Raw genomic sequence first — 14943 nt, 5'->3', positions numbered from 1 at the left:
TATATATATATATATATATATATAGATAATATATGCATATATCTATATATATATATATATATATATATATATATAGATAATATATGCATATATCTATATATATATATATATATATATATATATATAGATAATATATGCATATATCTATATATATATATATATATATATATATATAGATAATATATGCATATATCTATATATATATATATATATATATATATATATAGATAATATATGCATATATCTATATATATATATATATATATATATAGATAATATATGCATATATCTATATATATATATATATATATATATAGATAATATATGCATATATCTATATATATATATATATATATATATATATATATATATATATATATATAGATATATATATATATATATAGATAATATATATATATATATAGATAATATATAAATATATGCATATATCTATATATATATATATATATATATATATATATATAGATAATATATAAATATATGCATATATCCATATATATATATATATATCCATAAATATATGCATATATCTATCTATATATATATATATATATATATATATATATATATATATATATATATATATACGTATTCATTTATTCATTTCAGTCATTCGACTGCGGCCATGCTGGAGCACCCCCTTTAGTCGAACAAATCGATCCCAGGACTTATTCTTTGTAAGCCCAGTACTTATTCTATTGGTATCTTAGGCCGAACCTCTAAGTTACGGAGACGTAAACACACACCAACATCAGCTGTCAAGCGATGGTAGAGGGGGGGGGGGGAAACACAGACACACAAACATATATATATATATATATATATATATATATATATATACGACGGGCTTCTTTCAGTTTCCGTCTACCAAATCCACTTACAAGGCTTTGGTCAGCCTGAGTCTATAGTAGAAAACACTTGCCCAAGGTGCCATGCAGTGGGACTGAACCTGGAACCATGTTGTTGAAAAGCAAGCTATTTACCATATACCCACTCCTGCGCCATATATATATTTTTTTTCTTTCACAATGTGACATTATGAAACAGCAGAAGATCTAATTTATTAAGAAATTAATGATACTAAAGTTAAACAAGAAAATATTTAATGGTTAATGAAAGAAAACAACAAATTAACATTTACAATAAAATTTTGCTCTACATTACAAACCTTTGCTCTAACTCTAACCCCATGATGCCTTCATGGTTTGCCATGGTAAAATATAACTTGCACATTGCAAATGTCTGCCAGATGGAACAAATCTGATTGGCTATAATTATTTTTTTCAAAAACAAGCATGGATTTCCATAATGTCAAGAACAGATAAATCTGATTGGCTAAAATTTCAGTCCTTACAGTTTTGTAACTTTTTTTTTGTGGTATACCTCTCAAAAATAATTATGATTATGGTATTTGGTATGCAAAACTACATCTGTGTAGATAATTTCAATAAAATCAGACCATGTGTACCAAGTTGAAATGTTCTGTCTATTCTAGTAGCTACCAATCTGGATTCGTGAATATTCTATCAGGGTTCAGAAAGAAAAGGAGTTTTAACAGGGATTAATCAGTAAAGTTTGACACAAAACTTTTATCAAAATAGATATTATCTTTTATCTTTTTCAATCATCTGACTGTGGCCATGCTGGTACACCACTTTGAGGGGTTTAGTTGAACAAATTGACCCCACAGTACCTGTTTTTTTTTTTTTTTACTAAATTCTAACAAGCCAACATTGGTTGTCAAGCAGTGGTGGGGGACAAACACACACATACACATATATATAATTGACTTTTTTTAGTTTCCTTCTACCAAATCCACACACAAGGCTTTTATCAGTCTGGGGCTATGATAGAAGAGTTTCTATAGCTGCATGCCCTTCCTAACGCCAACCACTCCGAGAGTGTAGTGGGTACTTTTACGTACCACCGGCACGAAGGCCAGTCAGGTGGTACTGGCAATGGCCACGCTCAAAATGGTGTATTTTACATGCCACCCGCACAGGAGCCAGTCCAGCGGCACTGGCAACGATCTCGTTCAAATGTCTTTACACGTGCCATCCGGCACAAGTGCCAGGAAGGCGATGCTGGGCACAGGTGCCATGACAATTTTGCTTTCGCTTGCCCCAACAGGTCTTCGCAAGCCAAGTTTCATGTCCAATGAAGGAGACGACGTTGGCATGGGTGCCAGTCACCAAATTTAATTCGATTTCGATTTCACAGGTCAAAAAATCTAATTCACCAAGGAATTATTATATTTAAGTATTCTATACCTTTCAGCCATTGATGCAGTAACCTCCAATTCCACAACATTTTTAAAATGACGGAAACATTTGATATAGACACAAAATTATACAATGATTTTAATTTTCAGTTGTTGGTCTAATTTTGGTCTAATTGGTTCAATTATGGATAATTACTGTGGCTTGTTAGATAACAATGCAGTAATTATTGATAATTCATTTCCCTTCTAATGGCTAATCAAGTAACAAACCATCTATGCACGAAGTGTAATGAACTCAATACCAAATATCAAGTTAACAATATGGTTCCCTTTCAATGGTTTTAGTAACTGGGCTCTGGCCATAACAAGGGCAACACTGACTTGGAGAATTTTAGTCTCTTATACCAAGTTCAGCATACAACCTGGCAATCATTTGAGTTAGCTCTATTTATTATATGACTGCATTTACAATGAGTTAAGTAGTTTTTAGGGACTTACCTTCCTTTAGGGAGTCAATTCTACAAAGAATGCATACCAATCTACACCGGTATACATAAATACAAATATGGATGCATACACACACACAGACACATACAAACACATACATGCACATATATACATATGTAGACATATGTAGACATATGCATACAAATGTATGTACGACACCATTTCGAGCGTGGCCGTTTTCGTGTCGGTGACACGTAAAACCACCCACTACACTCTCTGAGTGGTTGGCGTTAGGAAGGGCATCCAGCTGTAGAAACTCTGCCAAATTAGATTGGAGCCTGGTGTTGCCATCCGGTTTCACCAGTCCTCAGTCAAATCGTCCAACCCATGCTAGCATGGAAAGCGGACGTTAAACGATGATGATGATGATGATGATGATACATAGATACATATTCAAAAATGTGTTTTGAAAATTTTTCTGATACAGTTATAATATTTGAAAAAGATTTTCTTAACTTGAAAATTATCTATTTTGTATATAAAAAAAATGCTTTAAAAAATGCAAATTATCACAGACATCAAGAAAAGTAGTTTTGTGCAAACACTTTTAGCTGTTTTCAGCTTTTCAAACATTATAAGATAAACTGTATTCTTTTATTCGTTTACTTGTTTCAGTCATTTGTGTGTGGCCATGCTAGAGCACTGCCTTAAAAGGTTTTAGTTGAAGAAATTGATCCCAGGACTTATTCTTTGTAAGCCTAGTACTTATTCTCTCAGTCTCTTTTTCCTGTGACATTTTTGTGTTCCCCTGAATGAAAAACGTCCTTAAAGGAAAAAATTTTGGAGATGTGGAAGAGGTGAAGAAGAAAAATGACAGAGGTGGTAAAAGGCATCATTTTGCAAGCATTCCAGGACAGCTTTGAACAGTGGAAAACGCGTCTGGACTGATGCATTGCTTCAAATGGAGAATACTTTGAAGGGGATAAAAGTGTAAACATGTAAGGCTAAATGACTAAAATAATATTGCAAAATTCCAGTTTCTTTTGGGTACCCCTTTGTATAATATTCTAAAATGGATGCAAAGGCAGCTAACAAGACTAGACAGAAAAAAAAAAACAAGAAAATTTATGACTGTATTTAGAATACACCAACCAAAATTTGACATAGAGAGATTATAGTTACCATAAATACAGGGAGATAAGCTGGGTTGCCGTAGCAGTATTTTAGACCCCTATCAGGCATACACACACAATGTACCAGGACCTCTATGTGTATTTACTGAAAGCAAGTCACAGCATATATAGAGTACCCATGGCTTAAAATGGCTCTTGAGGTAGGAGTTTTATACAACTAGGAATCTATAATAAAATAACTATTGTAGGACTATAAAAATATCTTATAAAGAACAAATTGAAAACTAATATAAATAGCTACAAAACATAATCAAAATAAAAATTATATTTTCTTTCTTCAAGGAAGTAAACAGATATGAAAAAAAAGAAGTTGAAGTGACAGATACTTGTACAAAAGAAAGGAGAAACAGCAATAGAAATGCTGAAAAATGATAGAAACTAATCCAAAAATAGGGATACAGATGGCTATACTAAAACAATATGAACAATGATATGAAAAGCTCCAACATGATCAATATCAGAGTGGAAATAGACAAGAAAAAAAAATATTCTTAGCAATGATTGAGAAGCACAGAGTTCTTCTGTCTTGGCTTTGATCAAAACTTTCTCACACGTAACTATTGAAACTATGCAATGAAGCAGAATACATTAAGTATAGAATATGTGGTGTGTGGGAAGAAACGTTTAAGTACCTTATTTCTAGTTATTCAGTCTTAGATAAGAAACAATAACATCTACAGGTACAACTGTGTTGGGTCTTTTGTACACTGGAAATTATGCCAGCATTTTGAAATGCCAACAAAAATGCAGTGGTATAAATATTCTCAAAAGAAGGTCTACAAAGCAACCACATTCCTAGATGTACAAATCCTCTCACATATACAGAGGAAGATCAAGGCCAGCTAGCCAGGTATTGTTGTAAAGGCTCACCTTGAAAAGATGTGCTTCCTGTCAGAAGTACCAGCACCAATGTATGATGATGTTTCTCTGGAGGAAATGGAAAAATTATCAAAATATAAAGATATAGGAATAGAGATGACCAGAATATTGGAACCAAAAACAGAAACGATGCCGATAATGGTTTCAAATTTTGGCACAAGGTCAGCAGTTTTAGTGGGAGTAACTTAGTCAGTTATATCGACTTCACTACTGGACTGGTACTTTATTTTATCAACCGCAAAAGAATAACAAGTAAAGTTGGTTACAGAGGGATTTGAACTCAAGATGTAAAGAGAAGAAAGAAATGCAGTGAAGCATTTTGTCTGGTGTGGTAATGATTTTGCCAACTCCCCACAAGTGAGATGAGGTGTGGGGCATGTGCCATTGCAGCACGTTGCTCTATTCATCATTTCTCGGTATATTCCCAGGTCCTCCCAGACAATCTGTTGAGCAGAGTCCTCATCAGTCCCCATTTCTGTGAGATATCCCCTCATCTGTTGTGACCATGTGATTCCCATCCATTCACCAACAATGCTTATAATAGAAGGCCCCTTAGGAACATCTAATGAAACCCCAAGGACTTACCAAAAGATAACAGTTCTCACACATATTATGCAGAGTACATTCAATACAAGAGAAAATATAAAACCAAAACGATACCCTGTTGCTCATAACTAAAGTGTAAAAAACAGTACTTGATTGTGAAGTGAAAGCATGCAATAAAAATAAAACTACAGATGAATAATAATAGTTTATAACATAAATGTAAGACCACTTACTGGTTTTGTGAGAAATCACAATTGGTTAATCTTTTACTGAATATACATGACATTACAATTGTCAAAATGACTTTCACATATATTTTGCTGTTTTGTATTATTCATTTTTTCCCATAAGTGGTTGAATAAATGCAAAAACTGTCTTTATATTCATGTTTTCTTTTAAATCTATTCTTTCAAGTCAGCATGAGTCATTACAACTCAAGAAATCAAACTACATCTTTGTTAATTGTACTTTGAGCAAAGTGTCGAATGGCTCATTATTGACCATAAATACAAAGAATTTTATTATATTATCATTTCTTTTTGTTCTGTAATTTTGTTCAGGCATGCCTGTCAGGTTAAGAAGTTTGCCTTTCAACCATGGGATTTGGGGTTCAGCCTGGGGGAAGTCCTTCCTCTCTTAGGTTTTGAATTGTCATTGATATTTCTATAACTTTGCTTTTTTCTAAGCAGGGATGTTGATCCTATGCAAATCCATTTTTACCCCTGGGAAGAGGTGATCCATATTAGTCAGGCCTCTGGCCTCTGTCCTGTGATTAATCCAACACAGGCAGCCTTAGAAAGAGCTCACACTTTTCTGGCATAGCTCTCAGTATCACTGAGGTATACATGTCACCACATCACAACAAAAACTGAATCTTGTGGTGGTTTCATCCTTTCATGATCAATAAATAAAGTAACAATCAAGCATATGGACTGATTATTCTCCCTGATCTCTTCCCCTCTGTCCCACTATCAGTAGTGCCAAACAAAATAATTTTCAGTATTTAGTTATGTACTTTTACACTCTTAATACAAATCCTACAAAGAAGATTTGTCTTTCAACCTTCTGCATGAGGCAGTCTAGTACAGGGAGAAAATAAATACCAATCAAATACCAGGGTACAGTTTTGATTGCTTTTTTTCTTCTCAAATGTGTGTTGTTATGCATTTGTTAGAACTCAATATTTAAGTAATACTTAAATGAAGATATGGTTGCATGGTCAGGAGGTTTGCTTCCCAACTACATGGCCTTGACTTCAGTCCTATGGTGTGACAGCCTAGGGAAGTGTCTTCTGTTATAGCTCCAAGCAAACTAGAGCCTTGTGAGTGGGTCTGGTAAACAGACACTGAGAGAAGCTTACTACACACAAACTGCTTTTTGCGTGCCACCAGTACAGGAGCCAGTCAGGCAGCACTGGCAACGACCATGCTATATATATATTGTCAGTGGATCATATATCCGAAAAAGAAGCACACTCTAAAGCATAGAGCAGTAATGCATCTAAGACATGTCAAGCTAAGTGAAATCGTAGTTGTGGCCAATACCAGTGTCACATAAGTGGTACCCATGTCAGTAGCACATAAAATGCATGTTTAGAGTGTTGGGCTTCATGGAGGCAATGTAGTCAATGCTGATGTTGCATACCTAACACTCATGTTGGTGGCACGTAAAATGCACCAGTCGAGCGCTGGGTATCACAGAGGCAATGTGTCTGGTGCCAGTGTTGCATAACTGGCACCTCTGCCGGTGGTATGTAAAAAGCACCTTTTGAGCATTGAGCCTCATGGAGGAAATGATAAGTGACTGAGACTTTTGACAATGTACTGTACTTGAGAAGAAGACCTATCAAGCCAAGTGAAATTGTAGTCATGGTGGATACTGGTGTCATGCAACTGGCACCCATGTCGGTGGCACGTTGAAGCACCTGTTACATTCTTGGAGTGGTTGGTGTTAGAAAGGGCAACCAGCCATAGAAACCATGCCAAATCAGATCAGAGTCTGGTGCAGCCCCTCAGCTTGCCAGCCCTGGTCAAGCCATCCAACTCATGCCAGCATGGACAACGAATGTTAAATGATAATGATGATGATGATGATGTGTGTATGTGTGTGTGTGTATACATACATATATATATATATATTTATATATATATATATATATATGCATGTGTATATGTATGCGCATGTGTGTTTAATTGTATCTTTCTTTTGACATCACATGATAATTATAAACAAATGCCACTGTCATACAAGTGGTTCCCCTCATTTCCATGAAAACATATCCAACCATAAGGAAATATTACCTTGCTTGGAAACAGGTGGGAGATGGTGACAAGAAGATTAGCTGACCATAGAAAATCTGCCTCATTGAATTCTGTCTAACCCATGCATGTATAGAAAGGGGGAAGAAAAACGAGCGACAGTGATTTATAATGTATAAAAAATCATGAAAGAAGAAATAATTTAAGTAATTGTGTTTACATAATAACAAAATAATTTAAGGTTATAGATAGTTATTATTTTATGGTATGACAGCAGGTGTATGATTTTTAATCATTTAGTTTCTAAATGTGTAAAACTTTAATGATTCATTAAGACAGGTCAGTACAGGATAATAAGATTTGCCCCTTATTTCATATGTGAAGTAAGTTTAAGGCATACTAACTAATCTCTTCTCTTTAGTTGCATCATTTTAAGAAAGTCGTTCATTTATAATCCCACCGTGTGCTAGCTGTTTGCAATGGGATGTTGAATGTTGAGCTTGTGGTGTAAGATTAGCTAGCTGATGAAAGCAAAACAAGCCCTTAAGGAGAAGGGACTGATACATTTATTTTTAGTTATTATGCAGATACTTCTCACTAATCCTGAATATAATGACTTGAGAAAAAAAAAAATCAGTGGAAACACATGTGTGAAATATTTCAGAAAACTTGAGTATACACAATGATCCCCACACATATATGTGTGAATGAATATGCATGTGTGTGTGTGTGTGTGTATATATATATATATATATATATAATAATATTAGGGACAAAATCCAAAATTACAGGTAAAAACTCAATTAAAATCAATTTATAAAAAATTAAAATTAAATTGAGCTTTATAGATAAAATATATATAAAATATATAGTTTTAGGGAAAATAACCAAGTTTCAAGAACCCATCGATGAAAATCCACTATCACATATAGAAAAATTAACAATTAAAAGCACAATAAATGAGTATAATATAAAGCAAAGTAAATATCATAAGATAAATATAATAAAATGATTACACGTGTTTCATAACTAATTTTCAAATAGAAAGGAAATTTAAATCGATTAAAATCAATTGAAATTATCGAAAATTAAATTCTATTCAAAAATATAGCTAATCATCAGATCTTAAGTAGAACAATAATTAGATATATATATCTCAACCAACAATAAGTACCAAATGAATTAATATGAAATACTTATTTTATAAAGATCAAAAAATTATTAAAAATATCAAAATAATAACCATTCAATAATCCTCCCTTCCTCCATTATAATAACATGTATATTATATACAAAAAACAGCTTACATAAATTATCATTGTTTTAAGTACAATTTGAACGAAGTTTAAGTTTAAAATAATAATGAAGATAAAATTAGTACATATTTAACCGGTGTAATAGTTAAAGTTATACTATTTAAAGCTAAAAACGTTTATTTAATTATCATTAAAAATCAATTGAATAATAGAAAAATACAAGAATATTTATTTCTACAAACGTAAGAATAGAAATATGAATGAAAAAATTATGAATGAAAAAATTAGGAAAGAAAAAAATTTTTAAGGATAAAAGATTAAACTTTATATATATATACAAAGTTTTAATAAAAAAAACCTTTAACGATATTATAAACAATAAAGACTAACTATTAATCAAATATTATCAATCAAAAATAATCGAAAATATAACAACACTATTCAAATCGAAGTTCTAATATTATGTAGAAATGAAACTATAACATAAATAATTTAGTGTTAAATAAGTTATCTATTAAAAATAATCTATAAAGAACCAAATGAATAATATAAAAAACAAGAATACATATTATTTTCAAATAGTAGAAAATCTTTAGCAAAGTAAAAACAGTACTTATCCATATTTCTCCGTAATTCAAACTGAAACTAAGACGTTATCTAATAGCTATAGCGTTTTAAGCAAGAGGTCGCGCGAAAATACTACGTTAAAATAGAGAATAGAATACGAAAACATGAATGAAATAATAATACTTAAAAAAATGAATGAAAAATTTAAAACTTATATAACTAACAACATAAAAAGAACAAAAAATTATAGCTATCTTATAAAACATATTAATAAAATTTAAATTCTAATATATAAAAAATTAAAAATAAGACTAAGAATCGTAAATTAAATAATATAATATTATGAAATAAGCTAAAATACTACTATTGATTTAGTCTTATAAAAACGTAGTGTCATTGTAATATAAAACCTTAAACTTCCTAAAATATTAACCTACCAATAAAAATAAAACTACTATATATCTACATAAATATATATCTACGCATACACACATGTACCTACCTAAACATACATATAAATACAAATACACTCATACACAAATATAAATAAATAAAGAATATTATATATAAAAATACACACTCCCACTCACCCTCCCATACTCTCAAATATACATATTATATAGATTCACATATACATACATATATACATATATATATATAAAAGAATATATAAATATACCCTAATACTCACTTAGAAAAACATATAATATACACACATATATACACAGAAAAAACATGTATATACATATACATATATATATATATATATATATATATATATACATAAATATATATACATACACTTATATATATATATATATATATATATATATATATATATATATATACTTACTAATTAATATAGACAAATTACACACACTCACATATATATTTATACCCATATATATACATATATATACACATTTACATAAGTACATACATAAATATACATATACATACATATACACAAAAATATTCTTAAAAATATATATAAAAATATATACACACAAATAAAAATTCACACAAATAAATAAATAAATATATAAATAAGGAATATTATAAAACAAAACTACACTCACACACACAATATATATAAATATACATCTATACTCACAAATACATATATTTATACATACATGTAAATACAAATATACACTCAACATACACAAACATATATAAACACAAACACATATATATACTTAAAGCTATATAAATACATACGTAAACATATATACATACACCTAAAAATATACATACATACTAACGCATATAGACTATAACACGCACACTCATATATATACATATATTCATTCTTATGCACATACCCATATAAAAAAATAAATAAAAAATCATTAACTAAAGTTTTTATATAAATAAAGTAGTTTATGTCTACATTTTATTTTTCATTCATCAAAAGAATTAAGTAAATTATTATCCTTATGAAATAATATCTCTTTAAATTCATTATTACATAAATTACAAAAGTTATTACCTATATGATAGGATTTAGCTTTACAAACTATCTCCCATTTTAAAATATAGTTAATATTTTTAGATTTAAGTTCCCAAATATATTTACTGAGGCCAGTAGAATTAATCAAATTTCTATTCTTAAATGAGTGCATATGTTGAGCTACTCTTAATTTAATTTTATTAGAAGTCGATCCTATATAAATCTTATTTAAATTATAACCATTATGTTTATTTTCATTCAATAATTTCACTATACATTTATACACTACATCTTTCAAATTACATTTATTATTGAAATTACATTTAGTTTTATCTAAACATGTACAATTAATTATATCCTGGTCAACATTATTATTATTAAAATTAATATTAGAATAATTATTAAATTTAAATTTATAATACTTATTTAACTTAAATTTATTAAAAGAAGAGATAATGTTAGCAACATTATTAGTAGTAGAATAACCTACACCAAAATTATTTTTAGAAAAAATATAATGATATCTTTTATTATCTCTAATGAATCAATAACTTTTAAAACTTCATTAATAATGTTAGTTTTAACTTGAACGCCGTATGGAATAATTAGCCAGAGTTTATTCTTATTATAGATATTATTTAATTTATTATTGGTATTATTAAATTTATTATTATCATTAAAAAATTAAAATAATATTTAAAATTGTTTCCATTAAAATTAAGTTTATGTTTAGGTAATTTATTATCATAATACCAATTTTTCTTATTATTACCTAAGAAGACATTATCATGAGTATAAAAGTTATGTTTATTAAAAAGGTCTTTATTATTATTATAATTATTATTACTACTATTATAAAAATATTTCGGATTATTAAAAAATTTTATATAATTTGTATAACCCGCTTCTTGAAGGGCTTTATTATAATAAGGTGCATGATTTTCAAAAATCTCTATATTAGAAGATAGTAAAGATATTCTCTTACCTATAGTAAATGTTAAGGATTTTTTAATTGAGAGTGGGTGATTGCTTTTAGCATGAATGTATTTAATATTTTCATTAATCTTATGGTAAGGTTGGGTATTACCAGTAGATAAATTAAAATTAGCATCTAAATAATTAACGTTAAAATACTCATTATAAATAGTAATCTTTAAACCATTTCTTTTAAAAAAACTATATATTCTCTTCTTATATAATTTATTGTGCTTTTAATTGTTAATTTTTCTATATGTGATAGTGGATTTTCATCAATGAGTTCTTGAAACTTGGTTATTTTCCTTAAAACTATATATATATATATATATATATATATATATATTAATTTAAAATATAGATATGCAGGGCAGGGAATCGTCAATTAGTAATAAAATTAATAATTAACAATTTTGCCGGGTAGCTCAGTATGAAAAAACCTTTTCGGTAAAAATCATTTATAATCATAAATATATAGGGATTGACAGTAACCTGCTTCTCCAACATACTGAGAATTCAGAAATAGCAGTCAAAGAACTACTGATTTCAAAACTACAAATTATTACTCCAGATTGATAGTGATATTTTTGATACACACACAGAACATTTGTTCTGTGTGTATCAAAAATATCACTATCAATCTGGAGTAATAATTTGTAGTTTTGAAATCAGTAGTTCTTTGACTGCTATTTCTGAATTCTCAGTATGTTGGAGAAGCAGGTTACTGTCAATCCCTATATATTTATGATTATATTAATTTATGTATATATTAATATTATCTCGGTTGAAAAAACTTCGATAATGTAAATATGTTAATAGTTACCAGGGTAGCAAAAATCACACAAAAACTGGGATATCATACCCGGTTAATAGGTAGAAATACCATGTTAAAGTGATGTATTTTGAGTTGATATATATATATATATATATATATATTAATATATATAAATATCTACATACATACATATATCATCGTCATCATATTTAAAGTTTGTTTTTCAAGCTGGCATGGGTCAGATGGCTTGGCAGAAACTGGTAAGGCCAGGGGCTGCACTAAATTCCTTAGTCTGTTTTTGCTTGGTTCCAATGGTTGGATACCCTTCCTAACACCAACCACTTCACAGAGTGTGCTGGGTGTTTTTTTTATGTAGCATCATCATCAATCCTTTTTAAGTGGCACCAACACCAATGCTTTTTACATGGCACCAGCAATGTGTGTGTGTGTGTGTGTGTGTGTGTGTGTGTGTGTGCATTGTGTGTGTGTATTTGATTAATGAGAGAGATGGAAGATACAAGAATGTTTATTGATCACTACAATTGTTTTGCCCCATCTAGCACCGATTCTTTGTGGGTGGGATACTGAGCTAGAGTACTTGAGCCATCAATAATCTTTTCTACTCTAGGTACAAGGCCCGAAATTTTTGGGGAGGGGACCAGTTGCTTAGATTGACTTCAATATGCAACTAGTACTTAATTTATCAAACCTGAAAGGATGAAAGGCAAAGTCAACCTCAGCAGAATTTGAACTCAGAACTTAAAGACAGATGAAATACCACTAAGCATTTCACCCAGCATGCTAACGTTTCTGCCAGCTCACTGCCTTTCAAGCCAGCAATAATGATTGTTGAAAAAGGTACATGATGAAAGTTGGTAATGAGAGTATGAAGAGGTGAATAAAAATTTTTTAAAAAAGACTGATACAGGTATTATTAACTGCAAAAGTTCATGAAGAACAACACAAATTCATTAGAATTTATTAAGACTATTAAAGAGTTTGTTAAGCATTATGAGACAAATTTGACAGCAGAATGAACTTTCAAATGCAAAAAATAAGCAGAATTACTCAAGCTTGTGTTGAATGATTTAGAAAGTAAATGTTATAAAATGGAATGAATTCAACAGCTTCAGAATGTTTAAGTGTTACTCACAAAAAGAAGTATATGTACAAAGTTATGTAGTGTATTATACATAATCAGATAGATAGACGGACTGACGGACAGACGGACAGACGGACAGATATGGATGCTATGTAGTTGAAAATTTAAAACGTCTGCTTCTTAATCATTAGATCCTGGATTCAATTGCACTGAGTGACATGTTGCTCAAGTGTCAATCCAAGTGCTCTGAGTGAAATTAAGTTGATAGAGACACAGTATGGAAGTCTTTCTGTAATTTAAGAGTCCAGCCTTGTCACACTGAATCATACTGATTTTGCCTGAGAATTTCAGTACAGGTGTCTGTGGAATACTCAGTTACTAACATGCTAATTCATATTTCAGCCAAATATTTCAGTTGATTAAACAACTGAATACACATAGTTGAAACCAACAGAGATTCACATTTTATTTTAAGTGACCGAGACCTTTGGTAATATGTTATGCTTGAGAAGACTTGCCAAGCCAAGTGAAATCATAATCATGGCTGATGCCAGTGTCATGTAACTGGCACCAGTGTCATGTAACTGGCACCAGTGCCAGTGGCATGTAAAAGGTACCTTTCAAACACTGGGCCTCACAGAGGCAATGATAAGTGACTGAGACTTTTGGTGATATGCCACGCTTGAGAAGACCTGTCAAGCCAAGTGAAATCGTAGTTGTGACTGACGCTGATGTCATGTAACTGACACTTATGCTGGTGACACATAAAAAGCACCCATTACACTCTTGGAATGGTTGGCGTTAGGGAGGACATCCAGCCATAGAAACCATGCCAAATCAGATTGGAACCTGGTGTAGCCCTACAGCTTACTAGTTTCAGTCAGGCCATCTAACCCATGCCAGCATGGAAAGCAGACACTGAATAATGATGATGATGGTGATGTATTTATGTATGTATACAAGCATTCATATACATGTAAATGATGATGATTCAAAAATCATTTTTAAAATTTCTAAAATTTCCAATCAATTTTAATAAAATTAAACCTTAATATACACAAAAGGTATTCAATAAGCAATACCAAAAAAAGAGGTTATATATTAAAATATAGATTTTTTTGATTAAGTACAAACTTTTATTTTGTAGCTGAAGTGAATTGATTCAAGCCTTTTTTCTTTTTTTTTTTGTCACAAAGCATAACATGAATTGATTTAACCTTAGTATATCTATTGTGTCGGCAGTGTGCTGG

This window comes from Octopus bimaculoides, chromosome 3, assembly GCF_046866305.1.
Source record: "Octopus bimaculoides isolate indiv1 chromosome 3, ASM4686630v1, whole genome shotgun sequence".
Classification (NCBI taxonomy): domain Eukaryota; kingdom Metazoa; phylum Mollusca; class Cephalopoda; order Octopoda; family Octopodidae; genus Octopus; species Octopus bimaculoides.
Note: the sequence above shows the minus strand (reverse complement) of the source record.